We start from the raw sequence: 22,067 nt of genomic DNA on the forward strand, positions 1-22,067 counted from the left end.
AGGAGGAGGAGGAGGAGGAAGAGGAAACCCCAGCACCAAAGCTTCCTTCAGTGTGGAGGGGTAGGCTCAATCCTGGGTTGTGCACTATCCAAGTGAGCTATTTTGCCTTTTTTTTTTTTTTTTTTTTGGTTAATGAGATAGAACCAGAGAATCACTGTAGCATTTACTTTGCTGACAGCTGAACTTAGGACTTCCATGCTTGAGAATCCAAGGCTTTATCCACTTTGCCACCTCCTGGTCCCAGGAATTCATTCTATCTTAAGATAGAAAATTTTTTTAAAAAAAGGTGTATTGTGGGGATCAGGCAGTGATGCATCTGATTAAGCACACACATTACATTCTGCAAGGACCCAGGTTCAAGCCCCTGGTCCCAACTGCAGGGGGGAGAAGCTTCATGAGTAGTGAAGCAGGGCTTCAGGTCTGTCTCTCTCCCTCTCTATCTCCCCCTTCCCTCTCAATTTCTCTGTCTCTATCTAATAATAAAGATTAAAAAATTTAAAAAGAAAGAATGTATTGTGGGCAAGGGAGATAGCATAATGATTCTGCAAAGAGGCTCTCAGGCCTGAAGCTTTGAAGTCCCAAGTTCAGTTCTCCACACCACCATAAGCCAGATAATAAATAAATAAATAAATAAATAATAAATAAAAGTATCGAGTCGGGAGTCGGGCTGTAGCGCAGCGGGTTAAGCGCAGGTGGCACAAAGCACAAGGACCAGCATAAGGATCCCGGTTCGAACCCCGGCTCCCCACCTGCAGGGGAGTCGCTTCACAGGCGGTGAAGCAGGTCTGCAGGTGTCTGTCTTTCTCTCCCCCTCTCTGTCTTCCCCTCCTCTCTCCATTTCTCTCTGTCCTAGCCAACAACAATAACAACAATAATAACTACAACAATAAAAAACAACAAGGGCAACAAAAGGAATAAATAAATATAATATATAAAAATAAAAAAATTTAAAAAAAAAGTATCGAGTGGCCTGGGAGGTGACACAGTAGCTAAAGCACTGGGCCTAAGAGCATGACATCCCTAATTTGATCCCTAGTATCACATGTACCAGAGTGATGCTCTCCTTCTCTTTCTCATAAATATTTTTTTTAAGATTGTATTTATTGATTCATGAGAAATGATAGAAGAGAGAGAGAGAGCCAGATATCACTCTGGTACACGTGCTGCCGGGGATCGAACTTAAGGACCTCATGCTTGAGAGTCCAGTGCCTTATTCACTGCGCCACCTCCCAAACCACATAAATAATTTTTTAAATTTACTATCTTTATTGTATAGAGACAGCCAGAAATTGAGAGGGAAGGGGAAGACAGAGGGAGAAACATGTGTACTCAGCCAGGTGTACTGCCACCTGGCCCCTAAATGACTGAATCTTAAAAAAAAAAAAAAAAGTCCTGGGAGCTGGGCGGCGGCGCAGCGGGTTAAGCGCACGTGGCGCAAAGCGCAGGGACCGGCGTTAAGGATCCCGGTTCGAGCCCCCGGCTCCCCACCTGCAGGGAAGTCGCTTCACGGGCGGTGAAGCAGGTCTGCAGGTGTCTATCTTTCTCTCCCCTTCTCTGTCTTCCCCTCCTCTCTCCATTTCTCTCTGTCCTATCCAACAACAAAGCAAAGTCAACAATGGCAATAATAACCGCAACGAGGCTGCAACAACTAGGGCAACAGAAAGGGGGAAAAATGGCCTCCAGGAGCAGTGGATTCATGGTGCAGGCACCGAGCCCAGCAATAACCCTGGAGGGAAAAAAAAAAAAAAAAAAAGTCCTGGGTTCAATCCCTGGTACTTCCATAAGTCAGGGCTGAGCAGTGCTGAGGGAGGAAGGAAGGGGGGGGGGGACCAAAGGAGAGGAGAGGAAACGTAACAATAGCCTTCTAGAAGGTGTCATAGTGGACTTCAAGCATGAGGTCCTGAGTTGGATCTGCAGCATCACATGTGCCTGAATAATGCAGGTTATTCAGGTTGTCTCTCACTCTGGTTGTCTCTCACTCCCTTTCTCATAAATAAATAATAAAAGAAGGATCATGCAATAGTAGATCTAGATGTGATCCATCTACTTGAATAAGTAAATTAAAAAAAAATTTAAGAGGGAGTTGGGTGGGTAGTGCAGCGGGTTAAGCGCATGTGGAGCAAAGCGCAAGGACCGGTGTAAGGATCCTGGTTTGAGTCCCTGGCTCTCCACCTGCAGGGGAGTCGCTTCACAGATGGTGAAGCAGATCTGCAGGTGTCTGTCTTTCTCTCCCCCCTCTGTCTTCCCCTCCTCTCTCCATTTCTCTCTGTCCTATCCAACAACAATAATAACTACAACAATAAAACAATGGCAACAAAATAAAATAAGTAAATAAAATTAAAGAGAGATGGTATACAGAGACTAATATGTTTATCCACTTAGCTCCTCCAATTTTATTTTCACATCTTGTGTTTTTATTACGTTAACCAGCACAAGTTTATTAAGTTAGTCTGTGTGGCACTTCCAGAGATTCTAACTTGATTGGTCTTAGAAGATGCCTGGGAATCAAAATGTTAATAAATTCTCAGTTGGTGGGGGGTTGGGCAGTAGCGAACCAGGTTATGCGCATATAACAGGAAGCACAGGGACACACGAAAGGATTCCGGTTGGAGCCCCTGGCTCCCCACCTGCAGGGGGGTTGCTTCACAAGCACTGAAGCAGGTCTGCAGATGTCTTCCTCTCCCTGTCTCTTCTCCTTCACTATTTCTCTCTGTTTTATCCCAAAACTGGAAAAAATGGTTGTCAGGAGCAGTGGATTCATAGTGCAGGCAGCAAGCCCCAGCGGTAACCGTGAAGGAAAAATCAATCAATCAATAAAAATAAAATAAAATTCTAAGTTGTTTAATGTGCAGCCAATGAGAGTCACAACTTATAGTACTGTAATGAGACATCAATACGTTTGTGCTTTAGAACAGAAGCAAATGGAAGCCACCTGAAGACCCTTGTCCCCATTTTCAGATGAACTGAACCCAGATGAGTGGTATGGAATCTGGAAGTGGAATCTGATTCCTGCTTCTCTCATCGCACATATGAGGCAAATAATGGTAAGTTGCCCTGTTTAGTATTACAGTTTGGGAGCAATGTATCCAGAAATAACTTAGGTAAGTCACTAGCCAGGGAGAGTCACCTGACCTTGTTGGCTGAAAGACTTCATAGGCTGGAAACTTTTACAAAGTCAAGATATTTTGATGCAGAATGTTCTCTGCACACACATGTAACTGATCAAAACCTATGAAAATGCCAACATCCTAGTGTGAAAAATGTTCAATTCACATTGTCTGTATAGTGTTCTAAATGGGATGTGCATCATTAAGAGAGACTGTTGGGGCTACACAGGGCTGTTGTGCTTTTAGGCGTCTCAAAGAACATCATGTTCTGGGAAGAAATCAGCTCGACACTTTGTTTTTCTCATGGTGCTGGAAAGTCATCATGCAGGATGAAGTCATCCACAGCAGTTGGAAAGCACACAATTTCCCTTCGTAGTTACAGTGTACAAAGAGCCACCCAAGCAATATGTTTCCAGGGACAGAGAAGTTCTTCAAGTTCTTTGGATAACTGTAGTCTCTCTTTTTTTTAAATTAAAAAAAAATTTTCCCTTTTGTTGCTCTTGTTGTTTATCATTGTTGTTGTTGTTCTTATTGTTGTTATTGATGTTGTTGTTGTTAGATAGGACAGAGAGAAATGGAGAGAGGAGGGGAAGACAGAGAAGGGGAGAGAAAGACAGACACCTGCAGACCTGCTTCACCGCCTGTGAAGAGGGAGAGAAACAGACAAGAGCACTGCTCAGCTCTGGCATAGTGGGACTGGGGGGTTGAACCTGGGACCTTGGAGCCTCATGCATGAAAGTCTCTGCATAACCATTTTGCTGTCTCCCCAGCCCCAATCTGATACTTAAAACAAACAAACAAAAAAAAAAAAAAACTGTCTTATTTACAGAAGAGAGATGGGGGCTGGGTGGTGACGTACCTGGTTGAGTGCTCAGTGACCCAGGTTCAAGCCCCCGGTCCACACCTGCAGGAGAAAAGCTTTGCAAGTGGTGAAGCAGGGCTGCAGGTGTCTCTTTGTCTCTCTCCCTATCTCCCCATCCCTCTTGATTTCTGGCTGTCTCTATCCAATCAGTAAATGAAGATTTAAAAAAAGAATAATCTCAAACAAAACATAAAAGGGACCCAGGTGCCTTATCACCCTAGTCCAGAAGCGAGCTGGACTAGGGCCTGGGCCTAAGACAACCATCAGTGGAATTTGAAGAACAAAAACCTGTGGCCAGAGGCCAAAAGGAGTCATGCCCTAAGTGGCAGAGAGTTGGCCTCGCTAGCTAGTGCTCCAAAAACGCAATAACCATACAGGTCAAGAAGTAAAGAAGGAAGGATGCCTGCATCCACCTAAGAGCCCTCCAGGCATCTGGAGTGTCTCAGCTGGCTTCCCTGCTTGAGAGGTACCTGACCTGGACTGGCAGTCAGGAAGGGCTTCCTGCAGGAGAGGACAGCTGAGCTGAGCCTTAAAGAGGAGCTGGGTGGCCCGGGGAACTCGATGGAAGGTGGAGTGGTGCAGTGGTGCATCTTTCTTTCTCTCTCTTTCTTTCTTTTTTGAATATTTTTGAAATGATTTTTTTAAAGTTTTTATTTATTTGTTAATGAGAAAGAGAGGAGAGAGAGAGAGAGAAAGAACCAGACATCACTCTGGTACATGTACTGCCGGGGATTGAACTCAGGACCTCATGCTTGAAAGTCTAGTGCCTTAGCCACTGCGACACCTCCTGGACCACGCATCTCCTTTTTGTCTGTCTCCTCTCCCTTCCTCATGCTCTATATTTCACCCTAAACTAAAGAATAGAGCTGGAGAGATAGCATAATGGCTCTGCAAAATCTCATGACTGAGGCTCCAAAGGACCCAGGTTGAATCTCCCACACCACCAGATGCCACAGCTGAGCAGTGTTCTAGTGAAAGGGTGGAAGGAAGGAAGGAAGGAAGGAAGGAAAGAAGGACTGGGTTGTCTTCCTCTATTTGTCACAAATACCAAGGAGTCAGAAACCCTCAGCACGTCTGGCTGTAGGCCAGTGACTGAAGATATTCCTGATTCTTCAAGCAGGGGCAGGGGGGAGGGAGCTCTTTAATGAAGAGAGCTGCAAGCTCTCATTGTGGCTGGGGGATGGCACAGTGGATAAGCCACTGGGCTCTCCAGCCTGTGGTAAATTCAATCCCTGACACCACATATGCCAGAATGATGCTCTGGTTCTCTATTTTTCAATCTCTCCTCCCCTGCCCTCCCCTTCCTCCTCTCTCTCTCATACATAAATAAGAACAAATACTAAAAATAATAATGGTCCAGGAGGTAAATTCTCAAGCATGAGGTCCTGAGTTCTATCCCTGGCATCACGTGTACCTGAGTAATGCTCTGACCCCCCCCCCTTATTAATAAATAAAATCTTAAAAAAAAAAAAAAAAAAGAGTGGTCCGGTAGGTGGCGCAGTGGATAAAGCACTAGATTCTCAAGTATGAGGTCTTGAGTTCAGTCTCCAGCAGCACATGTACCAGAGTGATATCTGGTTCTTTCTCTCTCTCCTCCTATTTTTCTCACTAATAAATAAATACAAATCTTTAAAAAAAGAAAAAAGATGGGGAGAATACAGGTCCATGAAAGATGATGAATGACATAGTGGGGGTTGTATTGTTAAATGGGAATCTGGGGAATGTTATGCATGTACAAACTATTGTATTTACTGTTGAATGTAAAACATTAATTCCCCAATAAAGAAATAAATTATAAAAAAAAAGAAATAAAACTGAAAAGAAAAGTTTTATTTATCTTTATTTATTGGATAGAGACAACTAGAAATTGAGAGGGAAGAAGGTGAAAGAGAGGGAGAGAGACAGAGAGACACCTGCAGCCATGCTTCACCACTCACAAAGCTTTCCCCCCTGCAGGTGGACACCAGGGACTTGAACCTGGGTCCTTGTGCACTATAACATGTGCACTTAACCAGGTGCATCACCACCTGGTCCCCCAAGAGATTTATTTCTTCACTATGGAGAAAGGGGGCGAGGGAGAGAGAAAAAAAGAAAAAGAAAAAAGAGTGGTCCGGGACGTGGCGCAGTGATAAAGCTTTGGTCTCTCAAGCATGAGGTCCCAAGTTCGATCCCTGGCAGTACATGTACCAGAGTGATGTCTGGTTCTTTCTCTCTCCTCCTATCTTTCTCATAAATAAATAAAATCTTGAAAGAAAGAAAGAAAGAAAGAAAGAAAGAAAGAAAGAAAGAAAGAAAGAGAAAGAGAGAAAGAAAGAAAGAAAAGAAAGAGTGGTCTGGGAGGTGGCGCAGTGGAAAAAGCATCAGACTCTCAAGCATGAGGTCCTGAGTTCAATCCCCCACAGCACATGTACCACAGCACATGTACCAGAGTGGTGTCTGGCTCTTTCTCTCTCCTCCTATGTTTCTCATAAATAAATAAATAAAAACTTAAAGAAAGAAAGACCAATCCTTTATTCACTGCGCCACCTGCCAGGTCAATCAATGGACATAAACTTCCCACAATGCCTTGCTCCAGGCTCAATCAAAATCCAGTGACATCAAGCAAGTGAATCATCACAGACTGCCTAGACAATTAATAGACACTTGCACGGGCGTATATAATGTTCCCATAAACAATAACGGAAGGCTTCTCCACGCGCCCCCAATTCACCTCTCTGAAATAGGGACCTTGCTTATTGGGTACGATGGCCGGGGGTCTTCCCCTTCAGCTTTGCGCAGTGGCAGTATCGTAGCCAATGAGGTTTATCCGAGGCGCGATTATTGCTAGTTGAAAACTTTTCCCAATACCCCGCCATGACGACTTGAAATATAGTCGGCATTGGCAATTTTTGACAGTCTCCACGGAGACTGAATCACACTGTTAAAAAAAGAGCATATAAACTATACTCGCAGGGCTTTCTTTTCTCTGGTTAGTTATTTGCGTGGCAACTTTGAATTACTTTTAGGCTTTCTCTGAAGTTTTCCCGTTTTTTTCTAGTAACTGACCCGAGTCGCTTTATTCCACCTCCTTTGAAAGTTGCTGCTTCTTGGACTTCCGTTTCAAGTGGCTCAAATATCTGAACTGTAAACACACACAGGCAGAGCCCCTATGTGACGTCATGGTGATTTGCATAAAATCCCCCAGCATGCCCCGCGGACAACCGTTCTCTTTCCCAAACCTGGACGATCCACACACGCAGATGCCACGAGGAGGAGGCTCCCGCGCAGGCTGGGCCGAGCACTGAGCGCCGGGGTGGCGAGCACATCCTCCGCGCGGGGTCGCGGGCAGCCGCTCACCCTCAGTGAAAAGGCAGCTGCGGCCTATGGGGAGAGGGGCGCGGAAGCTCTGCTCTTCAGCTTTGCGCAGTGGCAGTATCGTAGCCAATGAGGTTTATCCGAGGCGCGATTATTGCTAATTGAAAACTTTTCCCAATACCCCGCCATGACGACTTGAAATACAGTCGGCATTGGCAATTTTTGACAGTCTCTACGGAGACTGATTATTGGATGTCTAAAGTCAGTTTTGCTTAGTTCTTCATCAGTGGTGGTATGTCACTAAGTGATAACTTGGCTTTGTTGGGATGGCTTGAGTCTGTCGTTGCAAGTTGCAATTTACTTACACTGTCAACTTCATTTCTAGTTCGTGGAAGTAGTATTAGCGGGTGTTCTGGAGTTGAACCAGGGAGTTCAGGCTAGGTTAAAGCGCCTCTATTCAGAATTTGTAGATTGGGACTCGGAGATTGGAGGGGAAGGTGTCAGAATAGTGCTCATTTTGGAGGGGACAAAGTGAAAGTGCTTTGCACCTGCAGGTAAACTACAGGAGCTGAGCAGGGGACTGGTTGATGCAGGAGGAGGCGAAGGCAGGGAGCTAGCTCATCCAGGGCCTGGACTTTCCTCTACTCCAGAGTCTTAACAGCCCCCAGCTACCCCGGTCTTAGAGCATTCTCCAGGACTTAAGGCATTTCACTTCTGCGTGTCTGTGCCTGCGATTCCCGCTCCTTTTTTATATTACTTTTTTATTTCTTTATTGGGGAATTAATGTTTTACATTCAACAGTAAATACAATAGTTTGTACATGCATAACATTCCCCAGTTTCCCATATAACAATACAACCCCCACTAGGTCCTCTGTCATCCTTCTTGGACCTGTATTCTCCCCACCCACCCATAATATTAATTTATTAATGAGAAAGAAGACAGGAGAGAGAGAACCAGACATCACTCTGGTACATGTGCTGCCGGGGACTAAACTCAGAACTTCATGCTTAAGAGTCCAATACTTTTTATTTATTTTCCCTTTTGTTGCCCTTTTTTTTTTAATTGTGTTGTAGTTATTGTTAAAGTCGTGGTTGTTGGATAGGACAGAGAGAAATGGAGAAAGGGAAGACAGAGAGGGGGAGAGAAAGACAGACACCTGCAGACCTGCTTCACCACCTGTGAAGAGACTCCCCTGCAGGTGGGGAGTCCAGTTGGGGGCTGGAACCAAGATCCTTAAGTCGGTCCTTGCGCTTTGCACCACGTTCGCTTAACCCACTGCGCTACTACCCGACTCCCGAGAGTGCAATACTTTATCCACTGAGCCACCTCCGGACCACGTCTTTTTTCTTCTTAAATGAGATTATATGTATGTATGTATGTCTTTCACTGATTTATCTCTTTTTTTAATATTTATTTATTCCCTTTTGTTGCCCTTGTTTTATTGTTGTAGTTACTATTGTTATTGACGTCATCGTTGTTGAATAGGACAGAGAAATGAAGAGAGATGGGAGACAGAGAGGGGGAGAGAAAGTCAGACACCTGCAGACCTGCTTCACCGCCTGTGAAGCGACTCCCCTGCAGGTGGGGAGCCGGGGGCTCGAACCGGGATCCTTAGGCCGGTCCTTGCGCTTTGCGCCACGTGCGCTTAACCCACTGCACTACCGCCCGACTCCCTATCTTATTTTTTAAAAAAGATTTTATTTGTTAATGAATGAGAAAGACAGGAGGAGAGAGAGAGAGAGAAAGAACCAGACATCACTCTGGTACATCACTGCCAGAGATCGAACTCAGGACCACCTGATTCATCTTGTATTTATTTTTGCCCCCAGGGTTATCGCTGGGGCTCAAATCCACTGCTCCTGGAGGTCATGTTTTCATTTTGTTTCCCTTGTTCTTATTGCTGTTATTGGATAGAACAGAGAGAAATGGAGAGAGAAAGCTAGACACCTGCAGACCTGCTTCACCGCCTGTGAAGCGACTCCTCGGGAGCTGGGCTGCTGTGCAACCACCCCGCCCCCTATCTTATATTTATTTAACCAGAGCACTGCTTAGTTTCTGTTTATGGTGGTGCTGGAGTTTGTACTTGGGGTTATAGGTGCCTGTGCAGCAGCTCAGTAGAACACTTTGTCATGTGTGCGACTCAGGTTCAAGCTTGGCTTTCACTGCACTGAAGGAAGCTTTGGTGCTATGATCTTTTTACATTCTTTCTCTTAAAAAAATAATAATCGGGAGTCGGGCTGTAGTGCAGTGGGTTAAGCGCAGGTGGCGCAAAGCACAAGGACCGGCATAAGGATCCCGGTTCCAACCCCGGCTCCCCACCTGCAGGGGAGTCGCTTCACAGGCGGTGAAGCAGGTCTGCAGGTGTCTATCTTTCTCTGCCCCTCTCTGTCTTCCTCTCCTCTCTCCATTTCTCTCTGTCCTATCTAACAATGACATCAATAACAATAATAACTACAACAACAATGAAAAACAACAAGGACAACAAAAGAGAAAATAAATAAATAAAATATTTTTAAAAATTAATAATAATAATAATAATAATAATAATATTCATTTATTTGATAGAGACAGCCAGAAATCCAGAGGAAGGAGGATACAGAAAGGGAGAGAGAGAGATTGAGACCTTTAGCACTACTTCACTACTTGTCAAGCCTTCCTCCTGCAGGTGGGGATATGGGGCTTGAACCTGGATACCTGTGCATTGTAGCATGTGCACTCAGTCAGCTGGACCCAGCCCCCAAAATTAAATGTTAATATTAGTCATTGAAGATGTCTACTTTTTCTTGCCATCTACATAACATTGTACTGGGAAAAAGATCCCTCTTCATAAAATAAAATCAGTCTTTTTTGGGAAAAAAAAATCCATCTCTGTTCATAGGAATTTTTATCTTGTCAAATTAAGAATTATCTTTTTGGGGCCCAGTGGTAGTGCACCAAGTTAAGCGCACATAGTATAAGTGCAAGGACCCGCTCAAGGATCCTGGTTCAAGCCCCCAGTTCCCCACCTACATGGGGGTCGCTTCATAATCAGTAAAGCAGGTCTGCAGGTATCTCTCTCTCCCTATTTTCCCCACCCCTCTCAATTTAATATCTGTCCTATCCAAAAAAAAAAAAAAAAATGGCCAAAGGAGCAGTAGATTTGTAGTGCAGGCACTGGGCCCCAGCAATAACCCTGGAAGATATATATCTTTTTAGAGTGGGGGAGGTAGCATAATAGTGATGCAAACAGATTCTAGTGCCTGAGGCTCACAGGTCCCAGGTTCAATCCCCAGCACCACCATAAGCCAGAGTTGAGCAGTAGCTGGCCTGGCAAAAAACAACAAAAACAAACAAAACCATTATTATTATTATTATTTTTGATAGAGACGGAAATTGAGGGGGTCAGGCGGTGGTGCACCATGTTAAGTGCACATAGTACTATGAGCAAGGATTCTGGCAAGGACCTGGGTTCAAGCCCCAGCTCCCCACCTACAGCAGGGACGCTTCACAAGTGCTGAAATAGGTCTGCATGTGCATCTCTCTCTCTCTCTCTCTCTCTCTGCCTCTTTATCTACCCCTCCCCTCTCAATTTCTCTGTCCTATAGGAAAAAATGGCCACTGGGAGCAGTGGATTCATAGTGTGGGCACTGAGCTCCAGCAATAACCCTGAAAAAAAAAATTGAAAAGGGAAGGGGTGAGGGGCCTGATGGTGGCACACCTGATGAGTGAATGTTACACTGCACAAGGACCTGGGTTCAGTCCCCCAGCCCCTACCTGCAGGGGGAAAGCTTAGCAAGTGGTGAAGCAGGTCTGCAGGTGTCTCTGTCTCTCTCCCTCTCCCTTTTTTTAAAAATTTTTTTAATTATTTATTTATTCCCTTTTGTTGCCCTTGCTGTTTTATTGTTGTAGTCACCATTGATGTCATTGTTGTTGGATAGGACAGAGAGAAATGGAGAGAGGAGGGGAAGACAGAGAGGGGGAGAGAAAGACAGACACCTGCAGATCTGCTTCACCACTTGTGATGCGACTCCCCTGCAGGTGGGGAGCTGGGGGCTCGAACCGGGATCCTTACACCGGTCCTTGTGTTTGCACCACCTGCGCTTAACCTGCTATGCTACAGCCCGACTCCCCCTCCCTCTCTTTTTAAATTCTTTTATTTATTTTTTAAATTTTTTATTTATAAAAAGGAAACATTGACTAAACCATAGTATAAGAGGGGTACAACTCCACACAATTCCCACCACCGGAAATCTGCATCCCATCCCCTCCCCCTGACAGCTTTCCTACTCTTTAACCCTTGGGAGTATGGACCCAAGGTCATTGAGGGATGCAGGAGGTGGAAGGTCTGGCTTCTGTAATTGCTTCCCCACTGAACATGGGCAATGACAGGTCGATCCATACTCCCAGCCTTCAGTATTTATTTTTGAGAGGGATGCAGAGCGAGAAAGACACAGAGAGACATCAGAGCATTGCATAGCTCTGGCTTACTGTGGTGCGGGGGATTGAACCTGGGACTTCGGAGTCTCAGGCATGAGGGTCTCTTTTCATAAACATTATGCTGTCTACACCACCCTGTCTCTCTCCCTCTCTACCTCCCCCTTCCTTTAAATTTCTGGCTGTCTCTATCCAATAAAGATTTTTTTAAGGGGGGGAGGGGTAATAGAGAGGGAGAGAAAGACACCTATAGCATTGCTTCACTGCTTGTGAAGCTGGAGGCCTTGAACCTGGGACCTTGTGCACTGTAATATGTGTTCTCAACCATGTGCAATACTGCCTGGCCCCTTAAGAATTTTTCTTTTTAAAAAACTTTATTCACTTATTCATTTATTTATTTTAAAGAATTTATTTATTCATGGGAAAGATAGGAGAAGAGAAAGAACCAGCCATCACTCTGGTACATGTGCTGCCAGGGATCCAACTCAGGACCTCAAGCTTGAGAGTCTAGAGCCTTAGCCACTGTGCCACCTCTCGGGCCACTGTTTACTTACTATTGGGTAGAGACAAGAGAGAAATTAGGGAGGAGAGGAGGAGGAGATAAAGTGACAGGTTGGGAGCCGGGTGGCTGCACACCTGGTCGAGCGCACATGTTGCAATGCACAAGGACCCAGGTTCCAGCCCCTGCTCCCGACCTGCAAAGGGAAAGCTTTGCAAGTGCTGAAGCACGGCTGCAGGTGTCTTTCTGTCTCTTTTCCTCTCTGTCTCCCCCTTCCTCTTGATTTCTGACTGTCTCTATCCAATAAATAAAAATAAAAATAAAAATTTAAATGTCCCAATAGGGGGTCGGGTGGTAGCATAGCAGGTTAAGTGCATGTGCCACAAAGACCAAGGACCAGAGTAAGCATCCCAGTTCAAGCCCCAGCTCCCCACCTGCAGGGGGGTCGCTTCACAGGAGGTGAAGCAGGTCTGCAGGTGTCTGTCTTTCTCTCCCCCTCCTCTCTCCATTTCTCTCTGTCCTATCTAACAATGACGACATCAATAACAACAATAATAACAATAAAAATACAACTAGAGAAACAAAAGAGAAAATAAAATAAAAAATGAAAAAGAATACAATTTATAAAAAAAAGAAAGAAAGAAAAAGAAAGGAGTCAGGTGGTGGCGCAGTGGGTTAAGCGCATGTGGCACCAAGCACAAGGACCGGCATAAGGATCCCGGTTCGAACCCCAGCTCCCCACCTGCAGGGGAGTCTCTTCACAGGCAGTGAAGCAGGTCTGCAGGTGTCTGTCTTTCTCTCCCCGTCTCTGCCTTCCCCTCCTCTCTCCATTTCTCTCTGTCCTATCCAACAACGATGACATCAGTAACAACAATAACAATAACAAAAAAAAGGGCAACAAAAGGGAAAATAAATATTAAAAAAAAAGCAAAAAAAGAAAAAGAAAAAAATAAAAGGGGGGATTGGGCGTTGGCGCACCGGATTCAGCTCACATAGTGCGAAGTTTAGAGATCGGCGCAAGGATCCCAGTCAAGCCCCAGATCCCCATTGCAACAGGGCTGCTTCACAAGCGGTGAAACAGGTCTGCAGGTGTCTGTCTTCCTCTCCCCCTCTTTATCTTCCCCTCCCCTCTCAATTTCTCTCTGTCCTATCCAATAACAACAAAACTGGGGAAAAAATGCCCAACAGAAACAGTGGATTCGTAGTGAGGCAGGAGCCCTAGTGATAACCCTGGAGGGGGAAAAAAAAAAGGCTGCATAACCATTATGCTATCTCCCCATTCCTAAATCTTTATTTTCTTTTTTTTCCAGAGCACTGCTCAGCTCTGGCTTGTAGGTGAGGATTGACCATGGGACCTCAGAGTCTCAGGCATGACAATCTTTTTTTTTGCCTCCAGGGTTATTGCTGAGGCTCGGTGCCTACACCATAAATCCACTATGCCTTGGAGGCTACTTTTTTCCTTTTGTTGCCCTTCTTGTTTTATCATTGTTGTGGCTATTATTATTGTTATTGATGTTGTTGTTGTTGGATAGTACAGAGAAATGGAGAGAGGAGGGGAAGACAGAGAGGGGGAGACAGAGAGGGGAAGACAAGACACCTGCAGACCTGCTTCACCCCGTGAAGGGACTCCCATGCAGGTGGGGAGCCGGGGGCTCGAACCAGGATCCTTAGACCGGTCCTGAGCTTTGCGCCATGTGCGCTTAACCCGCTGTGCTACGGCCCAACCCCCGTATGAGAGTCTTTTGCAGAACCATTATGTTGTCTCCCCAGTCCCTAGCCTGCTCTACATTCTGCCTGTACCAGTGGTCAGTGAAAAAAGGACAACTCTGATTAACTCATGCCGTAACCTCTTTGGTCAGCTGGAGAGTTAGATTTCATTTGAGTAGAACCAAAAAAAATTTACCTTTTTTTTTTTTTTTTTTAAGATTTTATTTATGAGAAAGGTAGGAAGAGAGAGAAAGAACCAGACATCACTCTGGCACATGTGCTGCCGGGGATTGAACTCGGAACCTCATGGCTTGAGAGTCCAAAGCTTTACCACTGCACCACCTCCCGGACCACTATCTTACTTATATGTATCTAAGTGCAGTGGGGGAGATAGCATAATAGTTATGCAAAGAGACTCTCATACCTGAGGCTTTGAAGTCCAGGTTCAAGACCCAGTCTCACCATAAGCCAAATCTGAGCAGTGCTCTGGTAAAAATAATAAATACATCTAAGTGGTAAAACCTGTGGCACGTTAATTTCCCCCACCCCTTCCTCCTCTACCTCACACACAAGGTTATTACTAAGGCTCAGAGCCTACACAATACCACCATTCTCAGGAAACCTTTTATTTTTATTTTTATTTATTAGTGTTAGATGTAGAGAGGGAGGGGGCTGGGTGGTGGCACAGCTGGTTAAATGCACAAGGACCCAGGTTCAAGCCCCTTACGTGAATGGCAAGGCAGGCGTCCTACCCTTGAACCCTCTCTCTCAGTCCTTGGCCCTGTCTTTGAGTTGACAGACTCGTGGGAAGGGAGGCATTCAATATATAGGTGGACAAAGAAGAGGTGCTTGGGAGCAAAAAGATGGAGAAGAAAAGTGCTATCAGAGTGACCTCTCAGCCTGGATGATCAGGAAGGTGTGTGTGTGTGTGTGTGTGTGTGTGTGTATGTCTGTCTGTCTGTCTCCAGGGATCAAACACAAGCTTCAGACACTGCTACAACCCCCAGGAAAGTCCTCTTTGAAGGCAGATATATACTGAGAAGGAGCTAGAGCATCTCTCTGGCTTATGTGATGCCAAGGATTGAACTCTGGACCTCATGTCTGAGAGTTATTTATAATGTGAGCACTTAACCAGATGCATCACTGCCTAATCGCCCTCATGCCTGAGAGTTCAATCCTTTACCCTCTGTGCCATTGCTCAGTCACTGTTTTATTTTTTATTCATTCAAATATATTAATATTTAGAAACCACAGTCATATGTGATGCTGAGAATCAGCCCATATCTGGTGCTTAGTCCTAAGTGGTGATCCCCAGGTCTCACATTCCAGCACCGAGTCAGCTCCCTGCTCAGCTGTAGCATACAGTCGGCTCAGGGACAGCACCTGAAACCTCCGGAGCTCAGGCATGCATGTCTGCTGTGCCTCCCAGTCCGCAGATGCAGCTTTCATCTCCTGTAGCTTCCCCTACCTGCCCCTGCCCTTTTTGGTTTAAAAGAAAAGATTTACTTATGAGAAAGAGAAGACGGAGAAGAAAGGAGAAGAGGTGGGAGAGGAGGGGGAGGAAGGGGGAGAGGGAGGAGGAGGGGGAGGAGGGGGGAGGGGGAGAAGGAGGAGGGCCGTCAGGTAGGTGGTGCAGTGGATAAAACATTGGACTCTCAAGCATGAAGTCCTCAGTTCGATCCCTGGCAGCACATATACCAGAGCGATGTCTGGTTCTTTCTCTCTCCCTCTCTCTCCCTCCTCATATCTGTCTCACTAATATATAAAACCTTTAAAAAGTAAAAAGAGGAGAGTCGGGCTGTAGCGCAGCGGGTTAAGCGCAGGTGGCGCAAAGCACAAGGACCCGCGTAAGGATCCCGGTTCGAACCCCGGCTCCCCACCTGCAGGGGAGTCGCTTCACAGGTGGTGAAGCAGGTCTGCAGGTGTCTGTCTTTCTCTCCTCCTCTCTGTCTCCCCCTCCTCTCTCCATTTCTCTCTGTCCTATCCAACAACAACAACAACAATAATAACTACAACAATAAAAAACAACAAGGGCAACAAAAGGGAATAAATAAATAAAATAAATATTTAAAAAATAAAAAACAAAAAAAAAAAGTAAAAAGAGGAGAGAAGAAAACCAGACCATCACTTTGGCACGTGACATGCCAGAGATGGAACCTATAACCTCATGCATGAAGGCCCCAGCTTCATTCACTGAGCTATCTCCCTGAGATCCCTTATTTGTGGTTCTCACGTGACAGAAGAACCAGAACTTCCTGCGGCTCCGAAGTCACAGGTTCAATCTTCCCCACCACCATAAACCAGAGCTGAACAGTGCTTTGGTTAAAAAAAAAGAAGAAAAACGGAGTCGGGCGGTAGCACAGCGGGTTAAGCGCACGTGGCACAAAGCACAAGGACCGGCAGAAGGATCTGGGCTCGAGCCCCCGGCTCCCCACCTGCAGGGGAGTCGCTTCACAGGCGGTGAAGCAGGTCTGCAGGTGTCTGTCTTTCTCTCCCCCTCTCTGTCTTCCCCTCCTCTCTCCATTTCTCTCTGTCCTATCCAACAACAACGACATCAAAACAACAATAACTACAACAATAATAAAAATGACAAGGACAACAAAAGGGAAAAAAAAAAAGATCAGAAGAGAAAACACAAGTAGAACTTCAACTAGAATTGGCATATTGCACCAAAGTAAAAGACTCTGGGATTGGTTGGGGGAAGGGGGGGGAGGGGAATACAAATTCAAGAAAAATGACAGAGGACCTAGTATTATATGGAAAACTGAGAAATGTTATGCATGTACAAACTATTGTATTTACCGTTGAATGTAAAACATTAATTCCCCAATAAAGAAAAAAAAAAAAAAACAGGCTGGCAGTATGGATCAACCTGCTAACACCCATGTTCAGTGGAGAAGCAATTACAGAAGCCAGACCTCCCACCTTCTACACCCAATAATGATCCTGGGTCCATACTCCCAGAGCGACAAAGAATAGGAAAGCTTCCAATAGAGGAGATGGGATGTGGAACTTTGGTGGTGGGAATTATGTGGAATTGTACCTTTCTTATCCTACCATCTTGCCAATCATTATTCAATCAATCAATCAATCAATCAATCAAAAATAAAAAAAAAAGAACCAGAACTGCATTACGGTACTGGCTATGGAGGGATGGAACTGGAAACCTCATGGCTCACAGGTCATTTGCCAAATACACAAACGCACTCCCCCGCTCCCCACCCCGCTCTGCACCCCGCAACCCCACCTCCACCAGCTTTTTGAACCTTGGTCCTTAGTCACTCTTACATTCACCCGCCCCTCCCAGCGGCCACTGGCTGCAGGGCTCCTATGACGTCATCATGATTTGAATATGGCTCCCAGCATGCCCCGCGGACAACCGTTCTCTTTCCCAAACCTGGACGATCCACACACGCAGATGCCACGAGGAGGAGGCTCCCGCGCAGGCTGGGCCGAGCACTGAGCGCCGGGGTGGCGAGCACGTCCTCCGCGCGGGGTCGCGGGCAGCCGCTCACCCTCAGTGAAAAGGCAGCTGCGGCCCATGGGGAGAGGGGCGCGGAAGCTCTGCTCTTCAGCTTTGCGCAGTGGCAGTATCGTAGCCAATGAGGTTTATCCGAGGCGCGATTATTGCTAATTGAAAACTTTTCCCAATACCCCGCCATGACGACTTGAAATACAGTCGGCATTGGCAATTTTTGACAGTCTCTACGGAGACTGACGTTTCAGAGTTCAAAAATAGTGAGATATATTACGCTGATTGTTTCTCTCTGGGTCTGATTTCGTGGGACATGTGGGTTTTTTTTATTTTCTTTTTCATGTTACAGCAGTGCATAATTTTGGCTTATGGTGGTTTAAGAATTGAACCTAGGTGGTCCGGGAGGTGGTGCAGTGGATAAAGCATTGGACCTCTCAAGCATGAGGTCCTGAGTTAAAAATCTCTGGCAGTACATGTACCAGAGTGACTTCTGTTTCTTTCTCTCTCTCCTCCTATCTTTCTCATTAATAAATAAATAAAATCTTAAAAAAAAAAAAAAAAGAATTGAACCTTGGACTTTGAGAACTCAGGCACGAGTTTGTATAACTATTATGCTATCTACCCCTGCCCTCATATATATATATTTTTTCCCAGAGCACTGCTCAGCTCTGGCTTATGCTGGTGCGTGTTGAACCTGGAACTTGAGCCTCAGGCTGGAGAGTCGGTTTGCATAACCATTATGCTATCTACGCTCGCCCTATTTTCTTTTCTTTCTTTTTTTTTTTTTAATTATTACTTATTTATTCCCTTTTGTTGCCCTTGTTTTATTGTTGTAGCCATTATTGTTGTCGTTGTTGGATAGGACAGAGAGAAATGGAGAGAGGAGGGGAAGACAGAGAGGGGGAGAGAAAGACAGACACCTGTAGACCCGATTCACCGCCTGTGAAGCGACTCCCCTGCAGGTGGGGAGCCGGGGGCTCGAACCGGGATCCTTATCCGGGTCCTTGTGCTTTGCGCCACGTGCGCTTAACCGCTGCGCTACAGCCCGACTCCCTTCTTTTCTTTTTTTAAAGATTTTATTTATTCATGAGAAATGACAGGAGAGAGAACCAGACATCACTCTGGTACATGGCTGCCAGGGATTGAACTCAGTACCTCATGCTTGAGAGTCTAATGCCTTATCTACTGCACCACCTCCCGGACCACTTTTTTATTACATATATATATATATATATATATATATATATATATAATTTTTTAATTTTTTTTTTACCAGAACACTGCTCCGCTCTGGCTTATGGTGGTGAAGGAACTGAACCTGAGACTTCACGGAGCCTCACGATTGAGTCTGTTTGTATAACCATTATGCTATCTACCCCCGCACTTTTATTACATTTTTATTTTATTTATTATTGAATAGAGACAGAGAACTTGAAGAAAAGGGAGGGGGAGAGAGACAGAACGACACCTCCAGCCCTGCTTCACCATTCGTGAAGCTTTCCTTCTGCAGGTGGGGACCAGGGGCTTGAACCTGGGTCCTTGTGCACTGAAATGTGTGCACTGCCTGGCCCCCTGTATTCATGTTTTGTGTGGGTTAGGGTGTGGGTACGTTTGCACCTACTGGTGGTGCACCCAGGTTCAACTCTCTGGTCCCCCCCACCTGCAGGGGAGTCGCTTCACAGGCGGTGAAGCAGGTCTGCAGGTGTCTGTCTTTCTCTCCTCCTCTCTGTCTTCCTCTCCTCTCACCATTTCTCTCTGTCCTATCCAACAACAATTATAAGAACAATACTACTAACAACAATAATGATAACAGCAGTGATAAACAACAAGGGCAACAAAAGGAAAAAAAATAGCCTCCAGGAGCAATAACCCTGGAGGGGAAAAAAAAAAATCTCTGGTCCCCACCTGCATGTGAGTGAAGTGGTGCTTCAGGGGCTTTCAAAAAGTTTATATCTTGGTCTGGGAAGACAGCATAATGGTTATACAAAAGCCTTTCAAGCCAGAGGCTCTGAGGTCCCTCCCAGGTTCTGTCCCCAGCACCACCATAAACCAGAGTTGAACAGTGCTCTGGTAAATAAATAAATAGGGAACTGGGCAGTAGAGCAGCAGGTTAAGCACACATGGCACAAAGCTCAAGGACCAGCATAAGGATACCGGTTCGAGTCCCAGGCTCCCTACCTGCAGGAGAATCACTTCACAGGCAGTGAAGCAGGTCTGCAGGTGTCTATCTTTCTCTCCCCCTTAGATAACAACGATGACATCAATAACAACAATAATAACTACAACAATAATAATAATAAACAGGGCAACAAAAGGGAAAATAAAATAATTAGTTAAAAAAATAAATAAAGTGGTCCGGGAGGTGGTGTAGTGGATAAAGCACTGGGTTCTCAACCATGAGGTCCTGAGTTCAATTCCCGGCAGCACATGTACCAGAGTGATACCTTCTTTCTCTCTCTCTCTGCCTATCTTTCTCGTAAATAAATAAATTCTTTAAATAAATAAATAAATATAAAAATGTAAAAAAAGTTTTTATTTTATTTATTTATTTTTTTATTTTGCCTCCAGGGTTATCACGGGCTCGGTGCCTGCACTACGAATCCACTGCTCCTGGAGGCCATTTTCCCCATTTTGTTTGCTCTTGTTGTGGCCTTTGTTGTGGTTGTTATTGTTGTTATTGATGTCATCGCTGTTGGATAGGACAGAGAGAAATGGAGAGAGGAGGGGAAGACAGAGAGGGGAGAGAAAGACAGACACCTGCAGACCTGCTTCACCGCCTGTGAAGCGACTTCGCTGCAGGTGGGGAGCCGGGGGCTCGAACCAGGATCCTTATGCTGCTCCTTGTGCTTTGCGCTGAGTGCTTAACCCACTGCATTACCGCCCGACCCCCGTAAAAAAAGTTTTGATTGGGAGTCGGGCTGTAGTGCAGCGGGTTAAGCGCAGGTGGCGCAAAGCACAAGGACCGGCGTAAGGATCCCGGTTCGAACCCCGGCTCCCCACCTGCAGGGGAGTCGCTTCACAGGCAGTGAAGCAGGTCTGCAGGTGTCTGTCTTTCTCTCCTCCTCTCTGTCTTCCCCTCCTCTCTCCATTTCTCTCTGTCCTATCTAACAACGACAACAACAATAATAACTACAACAATAAAACAACAAGGGCAACAAAAGGGAATAACTAAACTAAATAAATTAAAAAAAAAAGTTTTGATCTCCCCCCTTCTCCTTTCAAATAATAACTTAAAATGTGTGTGTTTTATTTTTATTTATTTTTTCCTCCAGGGTTATTGCTGGGCGCGGTGCCTGCACCATGAATCCACCGCTCCTGGAGGCCATTTTTCCCCCTTTTTGTTGCCCTTGTTGTTGTAGCCTCCTTGTGGTTATTATTATTGCCATTGTTGATGCTGTTTGTTGTTGGATAGGACAGAGAGAAATGGAGAGAGGAGGGGAAGACGGGGGGGGGGGGGGGAGAAAGATAGACACCTGCAGACCTGCTGTGTCACCGCCTGTGAAGCGACTCCCTGCAGGTGGGGAGGCCGACATCAATTACAACAATAACTACAACAATTAAAAAAAAAGTGCAACAAAAAGGAAAGTAAATACTTTTTTAAGTTTTTAAAAAAATTTAAAAATTATACACTGATACATATGTATGTGATTTAATTCTCTTTAATTAAATAAATCACATATATTAAAGAGATTAAAATATCTAGATCCATAGAGAGATCACAGCTCTGCTCTGCTCTGGCTTATGGTGGTTCTGCAGGTTGAACTTGGGGCCTCTAGTGCCTCAAGCATGAAAGCTTTTTTACATAATCATTATGCTATCTCCTCCATGTGCTATTAGGGAATTTAGAGTATTAAGTCATTAACCCCTGTTAAGTTTATGAGGAATTCATCACTTTCTCTTCCATAAAAATATTTAAATTGGGGGCCCTGAGTGCTTGTGCAGCGAGTTAAGTACTCATGGCACAAAATGCAGGAACCCATGCAAGAATCCGGATTCAAGTCCCCTGCTCCCCACTTACAGGGGAAGGGGTCACTTCACAAGCCATGAAGCAAGTCTATAGGTGTCTTTCTTTCTCTCCTCCTCTCTGGATTTCTCTCTCTTCTATCCAACAACAACAGCAATGACAACAATAACAGCAGGGGCAACAAAATGGAATAAATGGCCTCCAGGAACAGTGGATTCATAGGGAAAAACAAAACATGTAAATTTATGGGTGGGGGTATAGCATAATGGTTATGCAAAGAGGCTTTCATACCTGAGGCTCTCACATCCCAGGTTCAATCCCCCACACTGCAATAACTCAGAGTTGAGCAAAAGAAAGAAAAAAAAAAACAAGTGAATTTATATAAGGAGTTCAGTTCTGATCAGATATAACTGGGAGAGGTGAATATTTACTCATGGTTTATTTCTAGGAAATATTTTCCCACTCTTAGGATATTTCTAGAAGTGTGTGTGTGTGTGTGTGTGTGTGTGTGTGTGTGTGTGTGTGTGCGCGCGCCTAAGTGTCAGGGATATTCAACTTAGGACATACTCTACCACGGAGCTCCATCCCCAGCTCCAGGAGACGTTCTGATGAATAAAACGGCCTGTACAAAGGCCACAAATACTTTGCATTTTAAGAGGTGTTCCAAGTTGGGTACCCAAGGCCATACCACACTATTTGTCCATGAAGCTACTTAGGAGAGGTCTGGAGAATGCTTATTCTAC

The 22,067-nt window shown here is 45.2% G+C and overlaps 3 non-coding genes across 3 annotated transcripts; all 3 read left to right on the forward strand.

Moving 5' to 3' along the window:
• The first annotated feature begins 6,735 nt into the window (after positions 1-6,735).
• On the forward strand, positions 6,736-6,876 carry LOC132539116 (U4 spliceosomal RNA). Its single transcript, XR_009550423.1, has one exon. It is a non-coding gene; the product is annotated as a U4 spliceosomal RNA (small nuclear RNA).
• A 487-nt stretch (positions 6,877-7,363) lies between these two features.
• LOC132539117 (U4 spliceosomal RNA) lies at positions 7,364-7,504 on the forward strand. The gene has a single exon (XR_009550424.1). It is a non-coding gene; the product is annotated as a U4 spliceosomal RNA (small nuclear RNA).
• A 9,954-nt stretch (positions 7,505-17,458) lies between these two features.
• LOC132539118 (U4 spliceosomal RNA) lies at positions 17,459-17,599 on the forward strand. The gene has a single exon (XR_009550425.1). It is a non-coding gene; the product is annotated as a U4 spliceosomal RNA (small nuclear RNA).
• The last annotated feature ends 4,468 nt before the right edge of the window (positions 17,600-22,067 follow it).

The sequence above is a fragment of the Erinaceus europaeus genome, chromosome 6 (genome assembly GCF_950295315.1).
Source record: "Erinaceus europaeus chromosome 6, mEriEur2.1, whole genome shotgun sequence".
In the NCBI taxonomy this organism is placed as follows: Eukaryota; Metazoa; Chordata; class Mammalia; order Eulipotyphla; family Erinaceidae; genus Erinaceus; species Erinaceus europaeus.